The sequence below is a fragment of the Apteryx mantelli genome, unplaced genomic scaffold (assembly GCF_036417845.1).
Source record: "Apteryx mantelli isolate bAptMan1 unplaced genomic scaffold, bAptMan1.hap1 HAP1_SCAFFOLD_20, whole genome shotgun sequence".
Lineage (NCBI taxonomy): Eukaryota > Metazoa > Chordata > Aves > Apterygiformes > Apterygidae > Apteryx > Apteryx mantelli.
This window is the reverse complement of record NW_027118553.1, coordinates 1759667-1786879: the sequence shown is the minus strand read 5'-3', so window position 1 is coordinate 1786879 and position 27213 is coordinate 1759667. Positions and strand designations below refer to the sequence as shown.

The following is a 27213-nucleotide window of genomic DNA, read 5'->3' as shown; positions in this document are numbered from 1 at the left end:
GAAGGATGGGCATCTCTCATCAGCACTGTCCCCTACGGGACAGCCTCAGGCAGGAAATTCAGAGACCATTCACCAGCTCCACTGCCACTGGTCACCAACAAATGAATCCTTGATATGTAAGGGATCAGTAGGCCCACAGACTTTGTCCATTCTCTCCTCCTTTCCACTCTCACTCTACTTGGAGTGTTGCAGCTCTGTAGAGGGAACAGATTAGGCCATGGTGACAGCCGGATGCCACTGTAACAGGAGAGGGGTGTGAGATCATACCCTGACTGTGGCCACAAGAGCTGAGCACTCTTAAGGGACACAGGACCCATGGTCTGCCCACGCCTGTACTCATTGGACCCTGACTCTGTCCCCCTGAGCTCCCTTGGTGTCTGCACCAAAAGAGACACTGCAAAGGGAAACTCTCCTCATTGCACTGAAGGCATCCAAGCAGCTCAGACTAGCAGGCTCAGAGGTTCTCCCATCTCTGCTGACGAAGAGGGAAGCCTGGCTTCCTGCTTCAACATGGTCTCTCAATCAGATTCAAATGAGAGATACCCGAGGACAAGTGGCACAAAGCAAAATATGATTTCTTTCAGGAGAATATAACAGAGAAAAGTAAGTAAGAAAGAGAGACATGAGCAACACCTAGCTATGTTGCCAAATACCCTGGAAATGAGGAGCAGATGCACATGGGAGAGCTATTGGTGCTGACATTGTACCTACTGAACCAGTTTCTTTAGAGCGTCTTTGAGCTCCTTGTTCCTCATGCTGTAGATGAGGGGGTTCACTGCTGGAGGCACCACTGAGTACAGAACTGCCACCATCAGATCCAGAGCTGGGCAGGAGAGGGAGGGGGGGCTTCAGGGAGGCAAACAGGCCAGTGCTGATAAACAGGGAGACCACGGCCAAGTGAGGGAGGCACGTGGAAAAGGCTTTGTGTCGTCCCTGCTCAGAGGGGATCCTCAGCACAGCAGTGAATATCTGCACGTACGACAGCACAATGAAAACAAAACACCCAAAGGCTAAACAAGCACTAATCACAACTGCCCAAACCACCCTGAGGTAGGAGTCTGAGCAGGAGAGCTTGAGGATCTCAGGAACATCACAGAAGAACTGGTCCACTGTGTTCCCTTTGCAGAGTGGTATTGAAAATGTATTAGCAGTGTGCAGGAGAGCATTGAGAAAACCACTGGCCCAGGCAGCTGCTGCCATTCTGACACAAGCTCTGCTGTCCATGATGGTCCCGTAGTGCAGGGGTTTGCAGATGGCGACAAAGCGGTCATAGGCCATGACAGTGAGGAGAGAATACTCAGCCAAAAGGAAAAAGACAAAGAAAAAGAGCTGTGCAGCACATCCCAAGTAGGAAATGGCCCTGGTATCCCACAGAGAATTGGCCATGGATTTGGAGACAACAACGGAGATGGTGCCAAGGTCGAGGAGGGAGAGGTTGAGGAGGAAGAAGTACATGGGGGTGTGGAGGTGGTGGTCACAGGCTACAGCTGTGATGATGAGGCCATTGCCCAGGAGGGCAGCCAGGTAGATGCCCAGGAAGAGCAAGAAGTGCAAGAGCTGCAGCTCCCGTGTGTCTGCAAATGCCAGGAGGAGGAACTCATTCACTGAGCTGCTGTTGGACATTTGCTCCTCTGCGGCACAGGGGGACTGTCCGAGGAAGAAGACACATTGACAAGTTAGGGCAGACTTCTCTGAGCAAAAAATTCTCATGGCCTCCCCCAAACACACACACATTACTTCTCCCCATCTCAGCAGCACTGTCATTGAGCTCCATGGCTTGAGCTCTGCTTTGTGCTGGCTGAGTTTACCGTGAGGAGCAGGGACCTCTGCCTGTGGGCTCCAGAGTACTCCGCCCTGACCTACAGCACTGCGCACATGGGAACAGGGCTGATTAAACTGTTATATTCCCAGTTCCAGTCAGATTTCATCCACCCATAATGCTGAAGGCATTTTCAGCATCTTCACTCCCACTTCTAAATAATGTGGGTGCATGAATAGTTTTAAGGCTTTTTTGGTTTTCTTTAGCTGACCCAGTCACTCCTGAGGAGGATTCCTGGAGGTAGAAATCCTCAGCATTGCTGCTGCTGCACTCAGAGTGAGCAGCTGTGATTCTGGAGAGCCAAAAGGATTCACTCTGGCTATAGTGCAGAGGGAGCAGAGCTGCCTGTCCATCTGTCTTGTTCCCAGCTGCCCTGTGCTCACACCTAGGAGGTGGAGGACAGTTGCACTCGTGTTACCCAAAAGAGAAGACGCACCGCGGAGAGCAGAGGAATGCACTTGCAAAGTGCCCATCAGCACTCTTTCTGAGGGGATGGGAGGCAGGTCTCAGCCCTCCCCTTCTAGCCAGTAACACATCAGGCTCCTTCCAGCTGCCCACATCCAGCCTCCCAGAAGCATGTCCCAGCGTGGCCTCAGGATCTAGGTGGCTTCTCCATGGAGCACCTAGATAACACGCAGCTGCGGTGGGAGAGCTGTGTCCTTGTGGAGGGCAGCTTGCAGCCCAGCCAGACACCCCAGGGAAATGGCAGAATGTCCTAAGGATGGGGTGTCCTGACGAGAGACCTGGCTCATTCCCACACCCCCACACTGCATTGCCCAGAGACCCACCAGCTTAGAGGGGCACTTGGGCACCTCACTGTCAAGGACACGTTTGCATGGCAGGATCTGCAAGATTGGGAGGAGGGAGGCAGGGACAGGGAGGGACAGAGGGGCACTCAGGAGCGTCTCCTCTCCTGGAGGTCCGGCTGCTGAGGAAACAACTCCTGGCCTGGACCCCACAGCCTTGAGAGCAGAGGGCTGTGCTGCCTGGGAGAGGAGAGGAGGCGTTGGAGTTGACAGTTTCCTCTCGCACTTTGAGCATGACTCTGCTGCCTGGAGCCATCCCTGCAGGGAGCTGTTTCTCTGTCCCCATGTCTCTCCCCTCTCAGTGCTCACAGACACCATCCCACCCACTGCGTGCTAAGCTCTGCCCTGCAGAAACCTTCTGGGCGAAGGACACTTCCCAGGGGCACCTCCATGTCTGCAGGTGCTAAGGAGCAGGTGAGACAAACCTTGCTGAGGCTGGAAAGGTGATGCTGGCTCTGTCTGTAGGCTGAGGGATGGATGAAGGCATTTGCTGAGTCCCTCCCAGAACTGATCCTCTCTTAGTGTCACTGTTTTGGAGCCTCCATCCCCTGTCCAAACCTGACAGATCCAATCCCATTTCACTCCACCCAAAGAGAATCAAACTGAAAGCACAGACTCATGAGAGCTCCTTCCCTTTTATGTGTCTCCTGCCTTGACCTTCCATTTGGAAAGTCCCCTCTAGAAATGTCCTAGGAGTGAGCTGGAGCTGTAGGCAGACCTGACCCATGCAGCACCCTCCTGAGGGAATGGTCAACCTGCCCTGACGGGGGTCTCTCCTCCCACCCAGAGCTTCTCCCCACAGCACTGTGGGGAGTTTCCCGGACAGGCTGAGTGCTGACCCTTGCAGGCGGCAGAGTCACTACTCTGGGCACACAGCACCCTGGGGCACAGCGACACTGCTCTGACTCACAAACCTGGACAGACCTGTGTGCACACCCAGGCTTCACACACCTGCAGCATCCTTGGGAGAAGGTAGCAGGATGCCCTGTCCCTGTGACAGTGTGGCAGGGAATCCCTGCTCTGAAGCATCTCCCCCTCCTCTGCACAGGAGAAGCCAGGAGATCAATCCTTAAAGATCCAATCATGTGACTGGATGGGTCTCAAGACCTTTCCAGGAACCTCAGCAGTATTGCCCTGCAGCCAGAGACTTACCGTCTTCAGGGCTGTGATGATTTCTCCCACAACGAGCTCTCCTCTGTCCTCCCACTCCACAGTGTAGTTCACATCTCTCTGTCTCATCTCCTGCCAGCAGCAGCAGGCAGCACCCAGAGCCCTGCTACTCTTTGCAGAGGAGCTGCTCCTGCACACTGAGCTGTCTCTGGGCCGTGCTGCCAGGTTGCCATCAGCTCCTTCCATTGCAGGAGCCTGGCCCTGCCCAAGAGCAGGCCTGACTTTCTCTGTCCCTTGTGCTCCCTCCTCCTGGGAAATGTTCCCTGAAGTAGACTAAAATAATCACCTATTGTCCTTTTCTAAAGAATGGAAACAGACTGATTCCAACATTGCATTTTATTTCATCAGAGGATGACTATCTATGAAAGGTGGAAACGTCCCACTCAGGAAGCCCCTATTCCCATCTCTTAACTAGGCAGGACACCTCGACAGGGACAAGAATAGAGTTTGTTTTCCCATGATTTGGGTATTGCTTCAGATGAGTCAGTTCGGGCTTCTCAGGCTGCTTCAGAAGGCCCTGGGATGCAGTGGGGTTCAGATCCTTCCCATGAGCTCCACAGAAAATACACAGGAAGTGGGAGTCCCCTTGCCCAGGCAGAAGTGAGCACAGTATGGATGTCTGCATGCAAGATCGAGGTCTATGCTCCCATCGTAATCACTGGAGATGGAGGGTGGAAGTCAGTTGCTCACACACAAACACCTGGAGACACTGGAAGAGACAGAGGTGGTCAAAAACATGTGCCAGTGTCTGCTTGCTCTGATGGATCAAGTGTGACACCTCCATCCTTCGAGAGCATGAGTTGAGGGCCAGTCAGGGAATTGCCTTGGCCACCTGAAAGGATACTAGATGCCCACTGCTACCAGAGCTCCACTCACCAGGAAGCTGAGACACATGCAGATCCCGACATTGCAAACAGCTGATGTCGTCCAGTGCAGGCACTTGATTCAGCGACATAGAAATAGGCCTGCAGGGCCATGTAGGATGCCTGGGGTGTCCAGCACAAACACATGTCTCTAGCAGATACAGCATGGGACCTCTAGGAAAACCATGCCCCTTTGGAGTGGTTGCTGGGCAAGTGCCCCAGGACTTCTCAGGTTTCCTACCAGTGCCCAAACAACTGGATCCCACCACTGCCTTTAGGCCAAGTCCTTCCGATCTACAGCCAAGCATGCTTCACAAATGGGAGAGGCACATCACACCAAGGTCTCTGCTCTAGTCTCTGCACCCTTAAAACCTTCTAGCTTTCCTCCTCCTGAACCTCTTCTCACCCCTAGATGATATGAACAGGAACTGGGCTAATGATGACCTCAGGCTGCCAAATCACAGGCTAGTCAGGGCCAGGGACTTCTTCAGTGGCACTTGTGCTGCCTGGAGATCGATTCACCTCTGTAACAGGCCCCAAGGTGCTGCAGAGTCATCTCAGGCAGCCAACCCGTCTCCTGGCATTCCTGCACAGCCCAGCTCTGTTTCTCCCTGGCCTTGGGCACTGCAGGCTTTGCTCTCTTAGTGGGAACCTCCTTTCACCATTACATTGCCACCTGCTATCTATGCCAGCGTGGCTCTGCTCTGAAGTGAGGCCATCGCACACACAGTGTCCTTGGCTCCTGGTAACAGGTTGCACCATGACTAATCTGATTGAAACATTGCTAGAGTACTGAGATGTGGTGGGATCACTTGCATGATAGAAGAGCCCCGACAGTAGGGTACAAACTCTTCAGGAGAGACCAACGGGGGGAGATGAGGAAAGGGGATGTCCTTTGTGTGAAGGGACAGCTCAGATGTGTGGAGCTCTTCCATGGGAGAGGCAAGGGTTTGGGTGAGAGCTTGTGGGTGACATCGCAATAGGAGTTACAGACCGTCCAATCAGGGTGAGGAGGTGGACGCAATCTCCTTTAAGCAACGTGAGTAAGTCTGTGGATAACAGACCCTGGTTCTTATTGGGGGGACTTTAATCCCCCCTGACATGAACTGGAAGGCCAAACAGCAGAGTGCAAGCAGGCCAGGAGGTTTCCGGAGGGCATCAGGGACAGCTTCTTAGCACAAAGGCACGATTTGTGATGCTTCTTTGTATCTGAAAACTTCAGACAGGGAGGAACTGATCAGGGATGGTACAGTCAGTGTCTGCCTTGCCTCCAGTGGCAAAGAAAAAGTAGAGTTCCTGATCCTGAGTGGAGTGAGGAAGGACAGTAGAGGAGCACAGACCCTGGACTTCAGAGGGGCAGACTTGGGCCTGTTGAGGGGACTGGTGGGGGATCCCATGGGAGGCAGCTATGAAGGGCCCAGCAGCTCAGGAAAGCCAGCAGGTCTTTAAGGACAGCACCCAGCAAGCACAAAAATAGTCCATAGTGGTACTCAGTAAAACTAGCAGATATCCTGGGAGATCAGCTTGGCTACACTGGGAACTCAGGACTGAGCTCCAGGGCAATAAGGAGCAGAAGGATGGAGGGGCTGCAAGATGGTATTTAGAAATACTGTCCAGTGAGAAGGGATGGTGTTAGGGAAGCCAAAGCTCCCCTAGGATTGACAATTGCAGGGAACCTGAAGAGCTTGAAGAAGAGCTGCTACAGCTTCAGTTACAGTAAAAGAGTAAAAAGGAAAATGTTGGCTCCCTGCTGGATCAGGCAAGGAATCTATTAACAGCAGATGCAGATAGGTGTGAGGAGCTCGATGCCTTCTTGGCTTCAGTCTACACCAATAAGTTCTCCCAGGCTGTTGTGCCTAGTCAGGAGTCCAGAGGGGAAAAAAAGAAGCAACCAGTGCTGGGTGATGACTGAGTGAGGGATGACTTGCAAGAACTCAACCCATACAAGTCTATGGGACTGGATGGACTGCACCTGAAGACATTGAGAGGGCTGGCTGCTCTCACAACAAGGCTAGTCTCTATCCTCTTTGAAAGGTTGTGGAGATCAAGGGAGGCCCCAATGAGCAGAAGAAGGAGTATGTTGTGCCCATCAACAAAAAAAGCCACAAGAACCGCCCAGAGGGCTGCAGGCCATTCAGCCTCTCTTTGGTGAGGAGTGTTTCATGGAGTGAATCGTCTTGCGTCACATTTCTGGGCACCTGAAGGAGAAGAAGGTGCCTGGGAACCGCCAGCATGGATTTACTGCAGAGAAATGATTCCTGACCAACCTGATTGCCTTCTGTGATGAAAGATCTGTACTTGGTGAGGAGAGGGGAGCAGTGGGTGTCATTTACGATGATTTTAGCAAGGAGTTTGACACTGTCTCCAAGAATATTCTTGTATACTAATAGGGCATTATGATAGGCTGGGCAGACAACCAGATGGGTCAAAAGCTGGTTGGATGATCGAGCTCAGAGGGCTTTTGTGAATGAGTGGTGCTTTACCTGGAAGCCAGTGACAGGTGGAGTACACAGGGGTCTATACTGGGACCTGTCCTGTCTAACATGTTCATCAGTGACCTGCAGAACACAACTCTTATCATATTTGCAGATGGCACTTAATCAGGAGAACAGTCATAAACTCAAGGGCTGCCATCCAGATGGACCTCAGCAGGCAGGAGGAATGGGTGGCCAGGAATTTTGTGAAATTCAAAACTAAACAAACAGCAGGGCCTGCACCTGGGACAGACCAACACCCTGCAGTGATACAGGCCAAGCAGTGCCCAGCTGGGCAGCATCTCTGCAGAAAAGGATGCAGGATAAACACATCCGGTTAATATTTGTGTTTCTGTATTCAGGAAAACATCATCACCAGAAGTGCAACTTGTTAATGCCAACTGTCAGAAGTCTAGAAAGTGGAGGATGTACTCCTAGTGAAGTCTGCTGATGGAAAGCGGTGTAGTTGTCTTCCCAAAGTTACCAAAGCACAGGATGGAATTCAGATTCCTAATTTGTAAAGATTTGGCCCTTATGAAGGAAGAACTGATATTGTAGTTAAGGCACTGAAATGCTAAATCCATTTCTATTACAAACACTGTGACAACTATCTTTTGCAATGGCAGACTGTCAGAAGGCATGGTATTGGTAAACAGACCTTGATTGCCTTGTACATGGCAGACATTGCATACATTTGGCTTGGGATAGAAATATCTATCTTGAAATCACCAGAATTATTCTCCCAGGCAAAATTAAACATCTGTCTAAGAAGCCTGTGTGTGTGGGAATGGGGGGAAGGCTGGGCCTGAGTGAATCTCTGGACTCAGAAAATACTCTGCACAAATGTTTTCAGTGCTGTTTGCTGCCGCAGCAAATTCTAGAAGGTTCAGGTAGGGTGCCCTCGTGATGACGGTGTCCATTTACTTCGGAAAGCACAGCATTCCGGTGCTTCAAGGATACATAACTGAACAGGAAACCGAAAAAGGAAAGCTACTGATAGGAATAGCTCTTTGGGGACATTTGCATGGCATCCAGCTGGTGTTGCAAGCTACCAAACTGGTGCCTATGCTGGACTGTTCTGTAACAGTGTAGTAAATGCAGCTTTCAATGAGAGTCCAAGAGCCTCCCACTGTGCACGGACATGTGGAATGTAAATGATAGTTGGTGCTGTCCTTTGGGCTTCCCAGATGCTGGTGTCTAAGTCAGTCTGGAGCACAAGCAGCATGACACAGGCAGCAAAGCTGAGGGCAGGCACTGTCAAAGGAGCCTGGCTATGAGTCATAATTTCAAAGTTCATTTTATAAGAGGTGACAACCTTCCGCCTGTCTGAAGAGCTCCCCAGCTCACAGCCTGCTGTCTCATTTCCAGAGGCTCCTTCCAACCAGGTTCCTTGCTCAGGAAGATCAAAGGCCATTGCCTGCAGGTGGTACCTCAAGCACACAAGCAGACAAGCCTCTACCCCATGACCAAAGCAGCAAGCATCCTTTCCCAGGATGCATTTCTCAGGGTGTCTGATCAGATAAGCAACGCTCAGGCAGTTCTGGTCCCCAGGGGGAAAGTGCTAGAAGTAAATGCAGGCACTGACTAGACATTGCTGGTAGATGACCACAGAGGCAACCATCACATAACCCAAAGGGAGATAATCCTCTTATGTGGCAGATGAGCATCCAACCATGTACCATGTCTGTCCATACTTTAACAGTTCTCAAGTGCTTCCACTAAAGGTATAATAATGTTCTAATACAGGGATGCCAAACAACAGGACAGATTTCCTGCCTAAAAGCAAAAAGGAACAGAACAGCACCAAGTCTATTTATGCTATAACTTTCTTCTTAATAAAAGGCACAGGTGTACAAATAGAAGTGCTGAAATGCTTTTAGTGCCTCCAATGGGGCATTTCAGGCTGTGGCATTCTTTATATTTGGTAACTGTAGCCAATTAAAGGAAATGTTTACACTAATCAACAAGTGTACAATAACTGTTCTTCTTAAGTACAATGAAAGAAAGGAAACACATTTCTTCCCCTCCACTCCCCCCCCCCCAAAAAAAAAAGGCAGCATTACAAGAAAGGAGGCTAGGAGAAGGGCATGAGCTGCAGTCAGGCTGATGCAGAACCACCTCCTGGGAGCTACAGAGTCTTACGAGGAGACAAAAACCACTGTCTGAATGAGACCAGCAGGAGCTCTTGTCATGGAGAGAGGATTAGGAGCAGCATCTTCCAGCTTCCTGAGCTGACAGCAACCTCTTGACTGTTCAATTTGGAATGAAAATGATGGTCATGCACAACAGCATCATTTGATGTCCTTCAATCTAAAAGAAATGTGGATTTTTCAGGCAGAAATGATAGGAAGCACATTAAAAGCAGGCCACCTCCTTACCATGAGTTCCACCTACCTCACTTGAGTCAATGAATCCTATGCGATTAAAGAAGTGAAAAGGTGCCAGTGTGCATCTTTCTTCAGGGGAGGTGGTGCTAGCAAACAGAGTGGACAGGCCCAGGGTAGGAGCTGCCAACTTCTCCAGAGCACCTATTCCTGCAGGCTGCAGGGGAGATGTTTGCCTGTAGCCTGGCTCTCCTGCTGTTTAGAGCCCTGGCCTGTATCATGCTGGGTGACAATTGTCATTTCCAGAACAATAATCAGAAAACAAGATATTCAGAAATAAAGTTACCAAGGAAGACAAAGATAATGATTTTATCTTTTCTTTCCCCCCTACCCCCTCTCCCCTTTTCTTTTTCTTTTGTTTTTTTTTTTGGTTAATACTCTCCATCCTCCAGCAAGTAGTAAGCTGTTCCGAGATCAGGACAACTACCAAAGACTGTTTCTTGCTGAATTGTACCGTATCTCCCCTAAGCAATCCTGCCAATCCCCACCATGGCCGCTGGTCTCCACCATGCTGGCTGGGCAAGTGATGGTTCTCACAGCACATCAGATGGGTGTTGGCCAGCCAAATGCATGCAGGGCAAGGGGTCAGGTAGTCGATACGGGGAGAATTACAACTTTCTCCCTCAGCACCCACCTGTCCAGATCCCTTCATCACCCCAACCCTCATTTTCATGATGCCTAGAGTTCAGAAACATGGAGATCTCTACATTTGCCATGTTCAGCTGAAATTGGTCAACAGTTAGCAAAGAAGGTGGGAGGGGAGGAAGGAGCAGAACAGCATTTTTAGGCAAAAACTTAACATGGGCATTGAAACACAGGAGCTGTATATAAATAACTGCAAATTGGATAGGCAAAGTTCCAGCATTATCACAAGTATGTATACGATATTTATTTTTGTTATTTCACTCATTCCAATGGTTTCATCTTTCCTTGTGTGCTGCCTTCTAACCCAGACTGCAAATAAACTCTCCAGTGATCTCGCTGTCGTGTTATGAAACACAGTTGTGGGCAGCATTTCCTTTTTGCCACCACAGCACTGCAGCACCTTTATTGGCTCAAGCCAAAGGTCCTGGAGACATAATTGAGTTCAGTAGGTCAGAAGATTTCCTGGCCAGCACAGTAAGAGCAATGGAGAAAAATAACTGGGACAACGTAACCTCACTTTTCAGCTGTGGGTTTGAATGACGTCCACATTGAAATATCAAAAGATTAACATAAACTTTGGGGCCTACAGAGAAACAAATGCAGACATTGGTTCAAGTTTTCTCTTATGCTGCTTTAACAAACTCTTTCTCACTTTTGTTCCCACTACATAATTCACTACTGTTTTAACAATCCTGGAAGCCTGAAAGGCAAAGAGGGCCACGCAAATCCATGCAGATTTTTTACCTAAAAGGATAGACAACACATTTCCTTGGTCCTGAGTCACTTAAGGAATAGCATGGACTGAATCAGTGCCCATTGATCTTTTGTGGATCTTTTTGGTGGAGGAAGAGGAGGCTGAGTCCTTCAATTTGGTCGGCAATAACAACGTACTTTATTGGTTCTCTAGTACCAAGTTTCATCTTCACGCTTACTTCTTCCATGTATTGATATAAACCTCCCTCCCTGACAAACTTTTCTTTACTCTCTCCTCTCCCACCCCTCACTCTTACAACAGCCAAGGCTGTTTACAAGGACCTGTGGTGAGCACAACTACCTCCCCCCCCATCTTGGGCCCAAAGTGTAGTGGAGCACAACTATCCCCTCCCCGCCCTTATCTCAGTCCCCAGCTAACTGCAAATAACTGACAGTGCCCAGGGCTGACCAGGAGGAGCTAGGCCATACTGGTTGCAACTGGTGAGGCCAGAAATGTGCATGAGATCAGCAAAAAGGGGGTATATTTTCCCCAACACGGCATGAGATCAGCAAAAAAAGGTACATCTCCACACCAAATATTGTATGACCATGAGTCAAACTCCGTGCCCGTTGAGCTCTCCTGCATGGCAGCGGGCTGCACGGCGGTGAATCTCCCCTTGAGTTGGGACGCCTCTCAAGGTTATTCTCAGGAGTTAAGAGAACCTCTGACAAGAAACCGTTGGAGTGGTAAAAAAAAAAAAAAACGAGGCTCGGGCACTAACAAATGTGCAGTAAGATTTGCTTGCTATGACTACACTGTAAGGCCATCTTCAATAAATCTATTTGCAATAAACCTAGAAATAATAATAATAATAATAACTAATAACCAATAACCTTCTCCCCTCCCCTTCACCCCTGTGACAGGTCCCCACTCATGAGGACCAGGGCTTACAAACTTGAGGCTTCTTCCAGTTGTCTGAAGAAGGCCTCGTCTGCTGTTTTTTTCCTGATTGGGTGGCTGTAGCTGATCCCCAGTGCAGTGTCACCCATGTTGCTCTGCCTGCTAGCCCTGACCCATAGCTCTCAGCTGGCTCATCATCCATCCCAAGCAGAGCTCCCTTCATTTGAGCTGTTCTCCCACATGAAGGGCAACTCCCCCTCCTCGCCTTGCCTGCCTGTCCTTCCTAAAGAGCCTGTGTCCATCCCTCGCAGCTCCAGTCCTCTGAGCGATCCCACCATGTCTCTGGGAGCCCAATGAGATCACAACTCTGCAGCAGCACACAGACCTCTCATGCCTCGTGTTTGCTCCCCATGCTGCATGCATTAGTGTCCGGGCACTTCAGAGAGGCACCAGCCATGCTCATTTCTCAGGAAGGCTATGGGAGCTTCCCCTGGAATGCTTTCCTGTAGGCACGTCCTTGTTTATGAGGATTCGCTTGGGGTGGGCCCCCTTCAGCCCTGGTTTGTGGATTACAGGGTCCCGCCTGTTTATGCCACCCTGTACCCTTTTCTTGCCAACCTGCTCCACCACTTCCTCACTTGACTGTTGGTCATCCTCTCCCTCCTGTTGTTCCCAGTGTAACACTCCCCTTACCAGGTTTGCCGGGCTGTCAGCAAAGATGCTCTTGCCCTGCCTGATCAGCCTAACCCAATGTCTTCCAAGAAAAGAGGGCTCCATGGTCATAAAAACAAAACCCTTTTGCTGACACCGGATCTGTCCAGACCACCTCAAGCCCTTCACCCTCACAAGCAAGACTGAAGAGAAAACCACCTGGGCCCCAGATCCCCCAGTCATCACCCCCAGAGCTTGGTAGTTGTGCTTGATGCTTTGCAGGTCTCCCCAGGCAGTGCCTTTGGTGCCCATGTGGATGAGCAGCACAGGATGATAGTGTGAGGGGAGACGAGCCTTGGTCATCTTCACCAACGGGCCTTCCCACTGCAACAGAAACACCCTCACAATCATGATTCCAGACAAGTCGCCTTGGCCTCCTCTCCCTCTTTTGTCCCTCCAGGCCCTCACTGCTCCTGGCTGGGCTTTGTCGTTTCCTGCAGGTCCTAACAAACCTGCACACCCGCCTGCCTCCTCCCCATGGACTTCAGTGACATCATTAAACTCCCTGGCACCTTCATGTCCTTGGTGTCCCCCTGGAAACCCTGCAAGCCCAAGGACACCTCGACACCTTCCCGTGTGGTTGGGGTTCAGAGTACTGTCGAAAGAGGACAGTGGAGATGGCACTGACAAGTTAGAACAGGCTTCTCTGAGCAAAAGTCATTCCTCTCCTCATAGCACCCCCCACATTGCCTCTCTCCTTTACCTTGCTCACCTGCCTTTCCTGATCTCTGGTTTGTGCTGAGAATGCTGTGCAGCACAGGGGCCTCTGCCTATGGGCTTCACAGGAGTCAGCCCTGCTCTGCTGGGAGGTGCAAATGGAGATGTCAGACTGCCCTGTGCATTTGGTGGGCATCCCTGGGGATGGGCACCATGAGCTGAGTGAAGGGGATTATGTCCCGTGACTCAGTGGCAACATTCTCTTTTTATCCTTGTGAGAGATGAATACAGCACTCATGGCAGCTGACTCTGAAAGAGAAGATCCTTCTGAGGGATGCATATCTCCAAATCTTGCCCTCCTCAACAGAAGTGTCTCTTTCTGGATCAATCACAGCAGCTCCCACTCTGCCAAGGGAGAGAAGCAGCATCCCATCTACGTTGACTGAGGACAATCACAGCCTCACCTCCAAGCACAGCCTTGCTGGAATCTCCTGGGACCATGCAGGTGGGGCATGGCGGCCAGCTCTAAGCAGACCTACATGCTGCAGGTCCCCATATGGTCTCAGAGGAGAGTGTATGGAGACATAGCATGACCCAGGGCAGAGCCTGTGGGCTGACACCAAGGCAGAGCTGGGGTCAGCAGGGTGAGAAGAGAAGCTCCAGCAGATCCTTTCCACACACGGGCAGGGAGTGATGCACCCAGCAGTGCTCCTGAGAGAGGATGGTGACACAAGAGATGGGGAGCACCGTAAACTATGGTACTGAGCACTGAGCATCTGTGCTGGGTCTGGGAGTCCTGGCAGGCAGTGCTGATGGCTGCAGCCCCCAAGAGACCCCCAGCCCTGCTAACAGCAGTGAGTCCCCTCCACGACTGTTGGGAGCTTCTGGAGTGTCGTGGCTCCCATCTGCACCTCATCCCTGCACTGGCCCAGGCTTGGTGCCCTGGCCACTATGGCCCTCCAGTTCAGCAGCCTCCTACCAGTCCCCAGCGCTGCCCAGCCCTCATCCTGTCCCCATCCCCGTCCCCCCCGTCCCCCCCCCGGGGTTAGCAGAAGGCCATGCTCTGGGGTCTGCTGGTGCCTGGGCCCAGGGAGAGAGGCCAGGCAGGATGGCCATCCCCCCCATACATGTGCTGAGCCCAGCAGGCAGACGGAGCTGGTCACATTCCAAGATCACCCCTCACCAGCACCATGGAGAATGGCCAGTGCTGGAAATGGCTGGTATGAGAGGCTGGGTGTGGGAGGAGTTTCCTGGGGCAGCTTCTCCTCTCTGTTCATGCAACAACAAGCTGGACTGGCTCTGTGTTCTGACAGACCCTGTATGAGGCTCTCCATGGGAGGAGGAGGGTCTACAGGTCCAGGAGATGACCCCAGGACCTCCTCTGCATGCTCCCTGCCAGCCCTGCAGGGGACCCAGCAGAGGGTTTGTCCTGCCACGGCTCACAGATGGATGCCCAGCCCCGTACCCGGGCCTGGAGCCTTGTCTGGGGGTGACATTTGGGGTAAGGACTAGCATGCAGGGTGGGAGAGATTGTCTGAGGGAGATATTCTGGGGACATGGCCTGAGGGACAGCAGCTTTGGAGGAGGAGCCCAGCCTTCAGGCACTGCATCTGCAAGAACCTACTTTATTGCAGAGATGCTGTGAGGGAGTCAGCTCTGACCCAGTGTTAGACACAATTTTATGTGGGCACCAAGTGAGACAGAGCAGTCCCAGAAATGGTGGAATGAATCCAAGCATTTCTGTAGCAACATGATAACAATAATCACAACAGTAAAAAAAGTAATAATAAAAATAAAGTGAACAAACAAAGCTCAGTCCTGGTAGGGGACACAGGGGGGGGTCATTTGTGATGAGCAAAGGCAATGTTGCCACTGCTGAAAAATGTCCATGAAATCACTTTCCTCAGGGCATCTTTCAGCTCCTTGTTCCTCATGCTGTAGATGAGGGGGTTCACTGTTGGAGGCACTACCACGTACAGAACAGCCACCACCAGATCCAGAGCACGCGAGGACAGGGAGGGGGGCTTCAGGTAGGCAAATCCTGCAGTGCTGACAAACAGGGAGACCACGGCCAGGTGAGGCAGGCACATGGAAAAGGCTTTGTGCCTGCCCTGCTCAGAGGGGATCCTCAGCACAGCTGTGAAGATCTGCACGTAGGACAGCACAATGAAAATGAAACACCCCACAATTAAGCAGGTAATAACCACAATAAGCCCAACTTCCCTGAGGTAGGAGTCTGCGCAGGAGAGCTTGAGGATCTGGGGGATTTCACAGAAGAACTGGTCCACAGCATTGCCTTGGCAGAGTGGCAATGAAAATGTATTAGCCATGTGCAGGAGAGCATTGAGAAAACCACTGCCCCAAGCAGTTGCTGCCATTTTGACACAAGCTCTGCTGCCCATGATGGTCCCATAGTGCAGGGGTTTGCAGATGGCAACATAGCGGTCATAGGCCATGACTGTAAGAAGAGAATACTCTCCTCCTAACAAGAAGACAAATAGAAAGACTTGAACAGCACATCCTGAGTAGGAAATAGTCCTGGTGTTCCAGAGGGAATTAGCCATGGATTTGGGGACAGTGGTGGAGATGGTGCCGAGGTCCAGAACAGAGAGGTTGAGGAGGAAGAAGTACATGGGGGTGTGGAGGTGGTGGTCGCAGGCTACGGCTGTGATGATGAGGCCATTGCCCAGGAGGGCAGCCAGGTAGATGCCCAGGAAGAGCGAGAAGTGCAAGAGCTGCAGCTCCCGTGTGTCTGCAAATGGCAGGAGGAGGAACTCATTGAGGGAGCTGCTGTTGGACATTTTGCTCCCTCTGGGCACAGGTGGACTGTTCAAAGAAGAAAAGACATTGACAAGTTAGGAGAGACTTTTCAACCAAAAAAAAAAAAAAAATCCCCAGGTATTGCAGTTCTCATACAACCCCACACATTGCCTCTCTCTTTACTGAGAGGATCTTTGTGCAGCTCCCTTGCTTGAAGTACACTTTGCACTGGCAGAGTGTGCCGTGAGGAGCAGGGGCCTCTGCCCATGGTTTCCAGAGGAGTCAGTCCTGCTGTACAGTAGTGGGAATGGGGGGACAGGGGTGACTAGCCCTGGCATTCACAGTTTCTGTCAGCTGAAATCCACTTGTCATGTAGAAGGGCTTTTTCCCGTCTTCACACCCAATTCTAAAAAAGGAGGTTTGAGGAACAGAGTTTCAGGGATTTCTATAGGGATTTTATTTTCTTTTAGATGTCCTTGTCACCCCTGGGGAGTGTGTTCCTTGAAGGCAGAAATTCTTGGCATTTCCACTGTGAGTCCTGAGAAGAAAGCATCCACTGTCCCTTGGTGCAGAGTGAGGACTCTCATCTGTCTATTAGTCTTGTTCCCACCTGTCCTGCACTCACACCTCTTTGAGCTGGAGGATGATGTTACCCTAAAAAGAAACCAGCCCCTGCTGAGAGCAGACAAGTCCAGTTCCAAAGTGCAGGTCTCCAAACTTCTCACCCTTTCTCCAGGCACCAGAAGGAGGTCTCCACATTCCCCTTCTAGCCAAGGACACACAGGGCTCTTTTCAGATGCCCATTTACAGCCTCCCACCACCATCTCCATACTCTCAGCATCTCTGCACCTTTTTCATTGGTCTCTCAGATATCACAAAGATGCTGTGAGACAGCAGTGCCTTTCTGGACGGCAACTCGCAGCAGGGCAGGACACCACAGGGAAACAGTGAAAGGACTGTTAGGACTAAAGATGGGCTGTCCTTAAGGGAAAGTCAGCTCATTTCCCAACCCCCACAGAGAGCATTTCCTGGAGCTTCACAGGTTAGAAGGGGGCTGGGGAAACCTCACTTCCATGCAGATCCCTCTGTTGCCCAACTCGCAGTGTCGCGATCTGAACTGCAGCTGAAACCCCCCAACTCCACCAACACAAGGGAGACCAAGAGAAGAACAGGAGCAACATGGACAGGAGGGGAAACAACAAGCAACACCATCACCCTTCTGTCAAGAGAGGCAAGGAGAGAGAGACAGATGGGCCCTCGGGAGAGCCTTCACCTTTCCCAGCTGGGCATGCCACCTTGCAGTGACATCGCAGGGCAGTCACCCTCAGCCCCTTTGTCGAGGAACATGAAATGGGCCCGTAGCAGGAGAGATGCCCCTCTCCTCTGCCGCAGGTCCGGCTGCAGAGGAGGCAGCTCATGCCCTGGACTCCATGGCTGTCAGGGCAGAGTCTCTACTAGGTGGGAGAGGAGACACAGGGGGCTTGTTCAGAAGAAGTTGTCAGCATTGAAAGGACTGACTGTGACCTCCCCAAATCCATCCTCCCATGATGATGCTGTGAGCAGTTTCCTCTCATTCCCTGCCCATCTCTGCTGCCTGGAGCTGTCCCTGCTGCCAACTCTTTCTCTGTCACAATGTCTTTTTCCTGTCAGTGCTCACAGACCTCATCCCACCCTCCTTGTGCTCAGTTCTGCCCTACGCAAACCTCCTGGATCAGGGCACTGTCCAGGGGCATCTCTGTGCATGCACATCCTAAGGAGCAGGTCACCTAAACTCCTATGAGGTCACAAAGGTGATGTTGATGCTGTCTGTAGGCTAAGGTGGGGATGAAGCAGCTTGCTGAGGTTTCTCACAGATCTATTAATCTCTCAGAGTGAAGGTTTCGGAGTCCCACTTCCTTGACAAACAGAAAACTTGTTCCTTCATTCTCCCTGCCAAAAATAGGAAACTGAAAGTGCAGACACCTGGAAGAAAGCTCCTTCTCTTGCAAGTAGCCCTTCTCTTGATCTTCCTCTTGAAAAGACCCCTCAGACATGGCATGTGCATGAGCTAGAGCTGTGAGCAGCCTTGACCCATGCAGCACCCTCTCAGCAGGAGAATGTACCTGCCCTGATAGGGGTTGCTCCTCTCACCCTGAGCTTCTCCCCACAGTGTCATGGGGAGCTCTCTGGGCAGGCTGAGTGCTGATCCTCGCAGGCAGCAGAGTCACTGCCCAGATGCTGCTCTGAATTACAGCCCTGGGCACAGCTGGGTGCACTCCCTGACTTCACACCCCTGCAGCCATCCCTGCGAGAATGGAGCAGCATGCCCTGTCCTTCTGACCGTGGAGCAGGGAATCCCTACTCTGAAGCATCTCCTCCACTGCCTATGCGTTGGAGGAGCTAGGAGAGCGATCCTTAAAAAGCCTATCAGTTATGGGATGAGATGGGTTTAGAAGACCCCTGCAGGAACCTCAGTAGCATTGCCCTGCAACCAGAGACATACCATGCAAAAGGCTGTGAAGGTTTCTCCCGCAAGGAGCTCTCCTCTGTCCCACTCCACACTGCCTTTCACTTCTCTCTGCCTTCTCTCATCTCATGGCAGCAGCAGCAGGCAGTGCCTGGAGCCCTGCTGTTCTTTGTAGAGGAGCTGCTCCTGCACACAGCTGTCTTCGGCAGTGCTGCCTTGTTGCCAGGTGCTCCCTGCATCCCAGGAGCCTGGACCCTCTCAGAAGCAGGGGCCCAGCTGAAGTCCTGACTTTCTCTGTCTCTTGTGCTCCATCCTCCTGGGAAATGTTCCCTGAAGTAGACTAAAATAATCACCCTTGGTCCCTCTCTAAGCACTGAAGGAAGACTGATTCCGGCATTACAATTTGTCTCATCACAGAATGGTTATCTGCAAGCGGTGGAGATGTCCCACTCTGGAAGTGGTGAGGAAGGGAGTTCATTTACCCATGGTTCAGGTGTTGATTCAGATGAGTCAATCTGGGCATCTTATGCCAGTTTAGAAGCCCCTGGAATGCAGTGGGATTCAGATCCCTCCCATAAACTCCACCAACACACAGCAGGTGGGATTCCCCTTGCCCAAGCTGAAGTGAGCACAACACAGATGTCTACATGTGAACTCCTTGTCTAAGCTCCCGTTATAATCACTGGAGATGGAGGGTGGGAGTCAGTTACCTGGTGACACCTGGGGACAGTTGAAGAGACAGAGGTGGCTGAAGGCATGTGCCAGTGTCTGCTTGCTCTGATGCAGCAAGCGTGAGATCCACATCCTTCTAGAGCATTAGGTGGAGAGCAGGTGGGGAACTTCCTTGCCCATCTGAAATGACACTAGATGCCCACTACTGTTAGAGCACTACTCACTGTGAAGCTGAGACACATGGAGTGCCTACATGCCTACAGTGCAAACTGCTAATGTAATTCAGAGCGGACACTTGATATAATGACATAAAAATAGTCTGGCAGGGCCATGTCACATGCATGGGCTTGCTAGCACAACCGCATGGGACCTATCAGAAAACCATGCCCTTTTGGACTCAGCACTGCTGTGGCCATATGTCTGCAACAGAGTGTCCCAGTGTGGGCTGCCCAGTGCTGCAGGAATGGGGAGCAACTGAGAGGGTTCAGAGGAGGTCTGCCAAGATGGGGTTGGGGGCCTGAAGCACATGGCCTGTATGGAGTGGCTGACGGACCTGGGCTGCTTTAGCCTGCTGAAGTGGAGGCTAAGGCCAATACAGTAGTCACCTGTGACTGCCTGTGACATGGTAGTTTCAAAGGTGATGGTAGTTCTTGGTAGTAGGAAGCAGCATGAGAAGGGGAAAGAGCCACAAAGTGCATCTTGAGAGGTTCACACTGCACTTCACGTAACAAGAATGTTGCTCATAGGGTAGTGCTGTGGTGCAAGAGGACACCCAGAGGGACTCCGTGATCAGCCCCTTGCCTTCCGTTTCAAGAAGCAGCCAGCAAGGACAGTGGGATGTCAGTAAAGGTGGGGAGATCCTGCAGTGAGAGCAAGGTGGGGAAGCAGGTTGGGTGTCTACAGGCTGCAGGGAAACAGGTGCAGCTTTGGGACAGCGTAGGACAGCCTGTGGTGGAGATGACCGAGGGCAATTCCAAGGCTGAAAGCCTCCAACAGAACTGAGGTCTCTGTCCTCTTGCCTATGGCTGGTGTCTCTGCCACCAAGGCCTACAAGAAGATGACGTTTCCTTACAGCACTGTGGCCTTGCTGCCTCCTCACCTCCACGGAGCCCAGGAGGTGCCGTATCATTGTCCTGCACTAGGCATTGTGCTCCCCCCCCACCCTGACACTGCCCCCAGGAAGAGCCCTGAGCAAAGAGTGAGGGAAAGGATCTCCCCACTCAGGGGCTGACTGTAGGACTTGGCCATTCTGCTTGATAACACACATCAAGGTTAACTTGGCATCACAGCCACCCTCACATTGCCTTTGCCTACCTGCAATCAGGGCCTCCAACTTTCTGCTCTAATCAGCCACCAGGGAGCTCTTGTTGATAATGGCCCTCAGTGGGACCCATTAATGCTGCAAGAAACTTGGGGATTTCCTTCTGACGTAAACTTCTTGAGAGGTTGCTTCAGTCTCCTCTCAGCATATGAGGTTCATGGGCTCAGCACCAAAGACACCTGAGGGGTCATTAAGATAAAAAAAACCCTAAGGAGCCATGCCTCTCCCCATAATTTTCTTCAGCTCTTCAATTCTTGTGCTGTGGCTAATTGGAGAGGTTTCAGCAGTGTATTTACAAGAGGAAGATTGCAATGGGCAGGGAAAAAAAAAGGGAATTCTGCTTTCAAAGGTTTCCTTATTTTTCAGCTTACAAACTAGTGCTATCCACCTTCTCCAACTGATATTGATCCAGAGTGTCTCCTAATGAGGTCTGGACATGTAGGAAAAGCACCATCCTGGAGGTCAGACATCCATACAAAGTATTCCTCCCCAGCTCCCCAGCCCTGCCATTTCCCTCATCAGCCACTGGGGACTTAGATCACTCTTGTTCAAATCGAACCTTTTGCCACTCAAGGCTGCAGCTGAATGTTACAGCTCATGTGCACCAATTCCCACCTGCTTTCCTTAGACAACTAGCTGCAAACAAGCACAGAAGGATTTGTCTTAATTGTGATCAAACACAAATAAACTTAATCCAATGTCACAAGAAATAAAATACACTCAACTGTATGTCAAGTCCAAGTTGCCTCCAGTGAGGTCCACAGTCTACAAGGAATAACCTTCCTTGAAATGTTCTTCACAAATAGATAGGAAAGGCTGGATAAACACACAGTGCAGGGATTGATTGAAGAGATAATGATACTCCTGAAAGAGGAGGCAAGCTTTAGACTCCCTGAAGCTTAAAGCAGCAACTGGAGAGTTGGGAGGTATCTGAACGATAAAGAGTAAGGGGAGGAGGAAGACTAGAAAACTATGGAAAGTGCATATGCCCAGACTGTCTGATGCAAAGATGACTTTAGAAATGATCAATTTAATCTGGGCGTGTGCAAATATGAGAGAGATCACTGAGACTACATCCACAGCATCACAGACAGAGCAGTGGGAACACAAGGTCAAGGGCAGATCAATATTTCTACTCACGAGATTAATACTCTTCCTGAAGATTTCCACTATTTCATCATAACAAAACATTGACAGTAAAATGAGCCAATCATTTGAGCTGATGAAAGTGTGCTCATATTTTTGAAATGTTGAAAACACTTCTTCACCTTTCCAGGCAGAGCTCAGGTGTCCAACCACAAGCACCCAGGGGCACTTGGAAAGGCCCTGGTGTCTCTGAGGCACCTGCCTGAGCCTGACAGCTCTCACAGGGGACCTGCGGGAAACCAGAGCCCCTTGGAGCTGCAGAAGGAGGCTGGACAGAGGGGACCAGGACACCTGCAATGGCACCAGCCCTCCACGACCCTGTGACTGCATCCCACCCCAGTTCCGAAAATCTCTTTCCTTTTCGGACAGAAAGATAATGCATAATCTCCGCAAAGCACTAGTGTACTAAAACAGAACAAATCAAGAAAGACAGTAAGAACAGGAAAAAAAAAAAGAAAGAAAAAAAGAAAAGCTGGAAAGTATAAAACAGCATTTCTTTGCTTTCAATCTTTTTCTTAATTTCTTTCTTGTTTCAGTTTTAATGTCCTTTTCTAAACTTTTCTGTTATAATCAGGCCTGCACCACTAAACATGATATTTTTGTGTCTCACACAGAGCCCAGTGTCAGAAGACCACCCTCTGACCATGGCTGACCACGTCACCCCTCACTCTTTGCACAGAGCACGTCACACTCTGAGGTGTCGGGCTCTCTCGACTGGTGAGGAAAGCAGGGGGACTAGCTTCATCTATTTTTGGATATCCAAATATGCACAAATCTCAACATATCTGTGTTACCATGATGTTTTAAAGGAGTCCCTAAAACACCTAGCTACACTCCCTTTTCATTCCCTCCACAGTCAATGAAGTGCAACTTCATTTTGGGGGACAACAGGGAGGAGGCTGATCTCACCCTAGGCCAGACCCCACCAGTGCAGATGTCTCTGCCTAACCCAGTTGTCTGGGCTTCCCTTTCTAGTCAATGCAGGGAAATAAGTTGTCTCAACTGAGTTGTTTTCAGATACATTTCCTAATGACAAGCTAAAGTCCCATAAGAGCCACCTCCAAAATTTCCAGCACCACATGGGAACACAGCTACCCTAGGGCATCTCAGGCAGCAATAGCCTCTCTATGTGGTCAAATGAATCAAGCCGCAAAAGGAGATTCTAGTCATAAGTCGAAATCTTCTCAAAAAATAACTCAATGCAATAATTGACAAAAATCCTCCTTTCCAAAACTTCACACAGTTTTTACCTTTGCCAAGTACGTTTTCATTCTTAATAACTGGCAGCCCCATGTTCATGCACTACAGTAACCATGGCTATGAAGCATAGCAGGGACCAGGGTCCCAGGTAAAGCTCTCCAGATGATGTGTGTTAAGGGAACCTTTGCTCTTTTCTGACATATCATCTCTATCTTAAGCACCACAGACCGAGAAACCTTGCTGAGGACTTCTAAAACCAAAGAGCCTGCTTTGGTGCCTCAAGGAGGAAGGCTGCGTCCTGTCCCAGATTGTCCTACATCCCGCTTCTACCAAAAGAGCGACCCACAGGAGAAATCACTTTTGAGGCTCACCAAAGGATCTCAGCTTGTGGCCACACTTTGTGCTGTTTCATCCCACATGACTTTGATCCTGTCTTTAAAAAATGCCAAATCCCAAACCAATCCGAAAGGCCTAGATTCCCACACAGGTCTGCCCAGTGCAGAGACCTGACAGTGCAGGGACACAGAAGTGACCATTCCAGGGTCCCCTTTTAGATATTTCACAGCCTGTGATCCATCTGGAGATGTTCCTGAAGGATTTGTCAGCAAGTTTTGGAAAATAACTGGGGTGAGGGGAGGTGACTGCTTTCCAGAACATGAGGGGAAATCTCTCAGCTCTCTCCCTAGCTGCTCCATCTCCATGGCAGTGACCTACTGGGCCCTCAGATGACACCAGCTGAAGTCACAGTGGGATGTGCCACATCACAGGGAGGTCTCCCCAGTGCTGCGGCGGTGCCCTCACTTCCCTGAGAGGCCCGGGAGCTGCTGAGCACTGTTCACGAGCTCCCCACTGCTGCTCTTCAGAGCCACTCCATGGCAAGGATGGGGGACAGGAGGCAGCGGGGCCCTGATGGGGCCCCTCACTGATAGGCAAAGGAGAAGGGACACACTGGAGAGGAGTTTTGGGTGACGAGATGGGAAGACCATCCCTCCTTCTCAGCTGGACAGGCAATCCGAGGGCAAAGGGGCACGTGAGACGGAGACTTGCTGGACCAAGACCATCAGCCTGCACCACAGTTCCTTGTTCCCAACACTCCTGCAGCTCTGCACCAAGGGTAAAGGCTTTAGGACCTCCTTGTTGAGGTGTCGCGCAGAGACCATTAACTGCAAAAACTACTGTGGATCCCAGCTGTGGGGTGGCTGGACAGTGCTGGGGGCTGCCACTAGAGCCGTGCCTCAGGGTCCCATCTGGCTCAGGGGACAAGGTGACAGCCAGGACTCCTGGGTCTTTGGGCTGGCGCTGCCCTTAGCCCCAACGATCCTGTGGGGACGGCTCCATTCCTTTGTGGGGAGTGGGGCGCAATCCATGGCCAGGCTTCCCTGAGAGTGGGTCCCCCTTTGGCATCTGGCTCTGGCATGAAAGGTGTCCTGCGTCCTGCAGCTGGGGTGTCCTGCAGCTCCCGTGGGGCTCTGAAGAGCCTGCTGGAAATGTCCATATGGGAAATGGATGCTTCACCTCGTAATAACCCCAAGGTGTCTGCTTCTTTGGGAGAACCTCTGTGCCTTCTCCCTGGATCCTTTTATGCTTCCAACTTGGCAGAACATGGTTTGGGCTCAGAGATCTTGTCCTCAGATGGCCACAGACCCTGTCCTCCTGCACGTGTGGGTCAGACCTCTGCACCCAAAAGACAGCCTGTTTGGGAGAGCAGCTTGGGAACAGGTGGGGGTGCCATGGCCACCCCACAAGTCCCTGCTGACCCCAAGCATTTTTCTCTGAGCTGTGGGGGGCAGTGCTGGGGGCAGTCCAGCAGGGTCATCTCCCACAGCCCCCTCCCGGACGCACACCTCTGCTGCCCAGTACCGGCAGGCCCACAGTTGCTCTGTCCCTGGCTGCCCTGGGCCCCCGGGGCTCCACAGACCTGCGGAGCGACGCGCCAGGGCCCAGCCCGGCCCCACAGAGAGCAGCCCCTGCCTGGCTGCGACCCAGCCCTGCTGCCCACAAAATGGCACCCACCACAGAGGGCGGGGGAGGGGGCAGAGCTGGGCGCCAGGGCAGGAGGCCACAATGTCTCCATGGCAATGCCCCTGGTGCTGCCCTTCTATTGGCTGGCAAGAGGAGGGCAGGGATGAGTTCGACTGACAGCTCTGTCAGGCAATCGGAGTGCAGCAAGCGGAAAAAAGCCGTGAAAGTGGAGTGGGAGCAAAGCTGAAGCGAGGGAGTGGGTGAGAGCAGGTGTGAGTGGGGTTGGCGGGGCTGCAGGCGCCTCCAGCTGCCGGCGGGTGCCCTCCTGCCGGGGCGGGGGCAGCGGTGCTGGCCCCAGGGCTGCTTTCCTGCAGGAGCTGCAGCAGGGGCTGGTGGGGCCATGAGCATGGCACAGAGCGACCGGGGACAGAGCGGCAGCTGCCCTGCAGCCAGACGTGCCGGCCTGCCTCGAGCAGCTGGGCCGGGGCGGCTGATGGGGTTTGGGGGCAGGAAGGTTTGCCCCTGCCGGGGGTCGGAGAGCCATGTAAAAGATTTTCCCTGAGCTGCTGCTGCCACCGCAGCCCCCAGGTGCTGCTCTGAGCTGCGTTTGGGAGCTGCTGGGCAAAGTGTGAGCAGGCTGCTGGTGTCCTTGTGAGGGGCCCTTCCCAATGGTCTCGTTTGTTCTGAAAACGGCATTTCCTAGTGGCTCTGAGAGAGGCTGTCCCCGCATGTCATGCCGTGCCTTGGCCGTTGTTTTTGCTCCAGGCCTCTTGCTTTGCCCCGAGACCTGTGACCCTGGCAGCAGCGTGAAGTGTGTTTCCAGAGCAGCTCTGTAAGTGGGAGCTGTTTTGCTTATCAGGGGCCTTGAAAGTTGATGAACGGCCAGTGCTTCCACTTGCGGTTGTTATCTCCATGCTCCTAGGTCGGGGTGAAGAGTTGCTGAATTGTGGCTCTGCTGGTTTCACCAGCTGAGATGCCCTGGCCTGAGTCCTTCCGCGTGTCTCCAATTGTCAGGGCATAAAACAGGAGAATGCTGGTTGTCCTGGATGTGTGGAGGATTTGCTGGGTTTGTTCATCATTGAGGAAGGAACCAGACTTGTGAGTTGCGGGAAGGCTTCTCCCTCTGCCTGGGACATGAGGCCCTGGTGTCTTCAGGTTCATAATTGCTCATCCCATGAAATCATCTTTTTCAAAACTGTTGCCAATAGTTACTTGCAGGCCTTTTTCCAATTCCTAAGTTTTATGGTCTACGTGTAGAGACTACCTAGGCAAAAGCTAATCTTCTTTTGGTGTAGTAATTGGTCCATAATGGGTGTTTTTTCTGCACTATGAGCATTGTGAAGCCATGAGGTGAACTCTCATGCCTGTTGAATCCAGCTCTGTCCTGGTGTTGGCCCACAGACTCTGCCCTGGGTCATGTTATGTCTCCACACACTCTCCTCTGAGACCATGTGGGGACCTTGGGCACATAGCTCTGCTTGGGGCTGGCCACCACAGCCTGCCTGAGCAGTCCCACGAGATCCTCGCAAGGCTATGCTTGGAGATGAGGCTGTGATTGTCCTTGGTCAACGTAGATGGGATGGTGTGGCTGGGGGCCAAGGGGAGGAAAGCACAAGAGAAAACAAGGAAAAGGTGCAGGAAGGGAAATGTGAAATAAGTTTAAGGAAAAAATAAAGAAATAACCATGGTAGTTGAGTAACACTGGGGCAGGGGCCAGGAGATCTTTAAAAACACTCCAGGAGAAAGCACTTACCAACCTGATCTAACTGTAAAGTGTGCCCTTAGAGCAGATTGTGGTCCTGGAGCTCTCCAGCAGTCCCTTCCAACCCAAATCCTCTAGGAGGAAGGTGCTGGAAGGCAGAGTCCTGTGCAGAGGGCACTGTTGTGGGGTTGAGGCCTTGCTGGCATTTGTACTGCCCAGACAACCCCGTGCTCAGAGTTACACAGTGAGTGAGTTCATCCTCCAAAGGCGTCTCTGCTCCATGGGCAACAGGAGTCAAAGCAGTGCCAGGAGACTGCAGAAAAGTTCTCAGGAACACACCAGGCATTCAGCCCCTTCGACTGCTGAGGTGTCCCCAGGGTGTCCCCTGGGTCTGAAGGGCTGAGAAATCTTTAGAGCCAGAGGAGATCAGAGTCCCACCTCCTGGACACATGGGTTACAGGCCATCAGCAGGGCTGTACCGGCTGCAGGGAGGGAATCACTGGCCAGGGCATGAGCAGATCCCCCTCTGCCCTCCCCTCTCTCTTCAGTCCCTGGAACAGAGATTGTGTTTCCCGTGTTGGCCCTCCCTGCCAGGCTGTATTCCCAGCCAGAGGGGATGCAGGCTTCACCCTGGAGAAATGCAGGAGAGCCCAGTCTCACGTAGGGGAGCAGGGTCCCAGCACACCTGCTGGGTGGCCAGGGCTGCAGGCTGCAGACCCCACTCTGTTCCCTGCAGACCCCTTGCCTGGGGCTGCAGGGTGCCCAGCAAGAAGGCAGGCATGCCTGGGGGTCTAGCACCACTGCAGTGGTAGGCCAAAGCTCAACTGGAGCTGGAGGTGGAGCTAGCAAGAGATGAGGAGGGCAACCAGAAGGGCTTCTGT

At 51.8% G+C, this 27213-nt stretch overlaps 1 pseudogene; it reads right to left on the bottom strand.

The window, feature by feature from the left end:
• Positions 1-728: 728 nt before the first annotated feature.
• LOC136995967 (olfactory receptor 14A16-like) lies at positions 729-3864 on the bottom strand (annotated as a pseudogene).
• Between the last annotated feature and the right edge of the window lie 23349 nt (positions 3865-27213).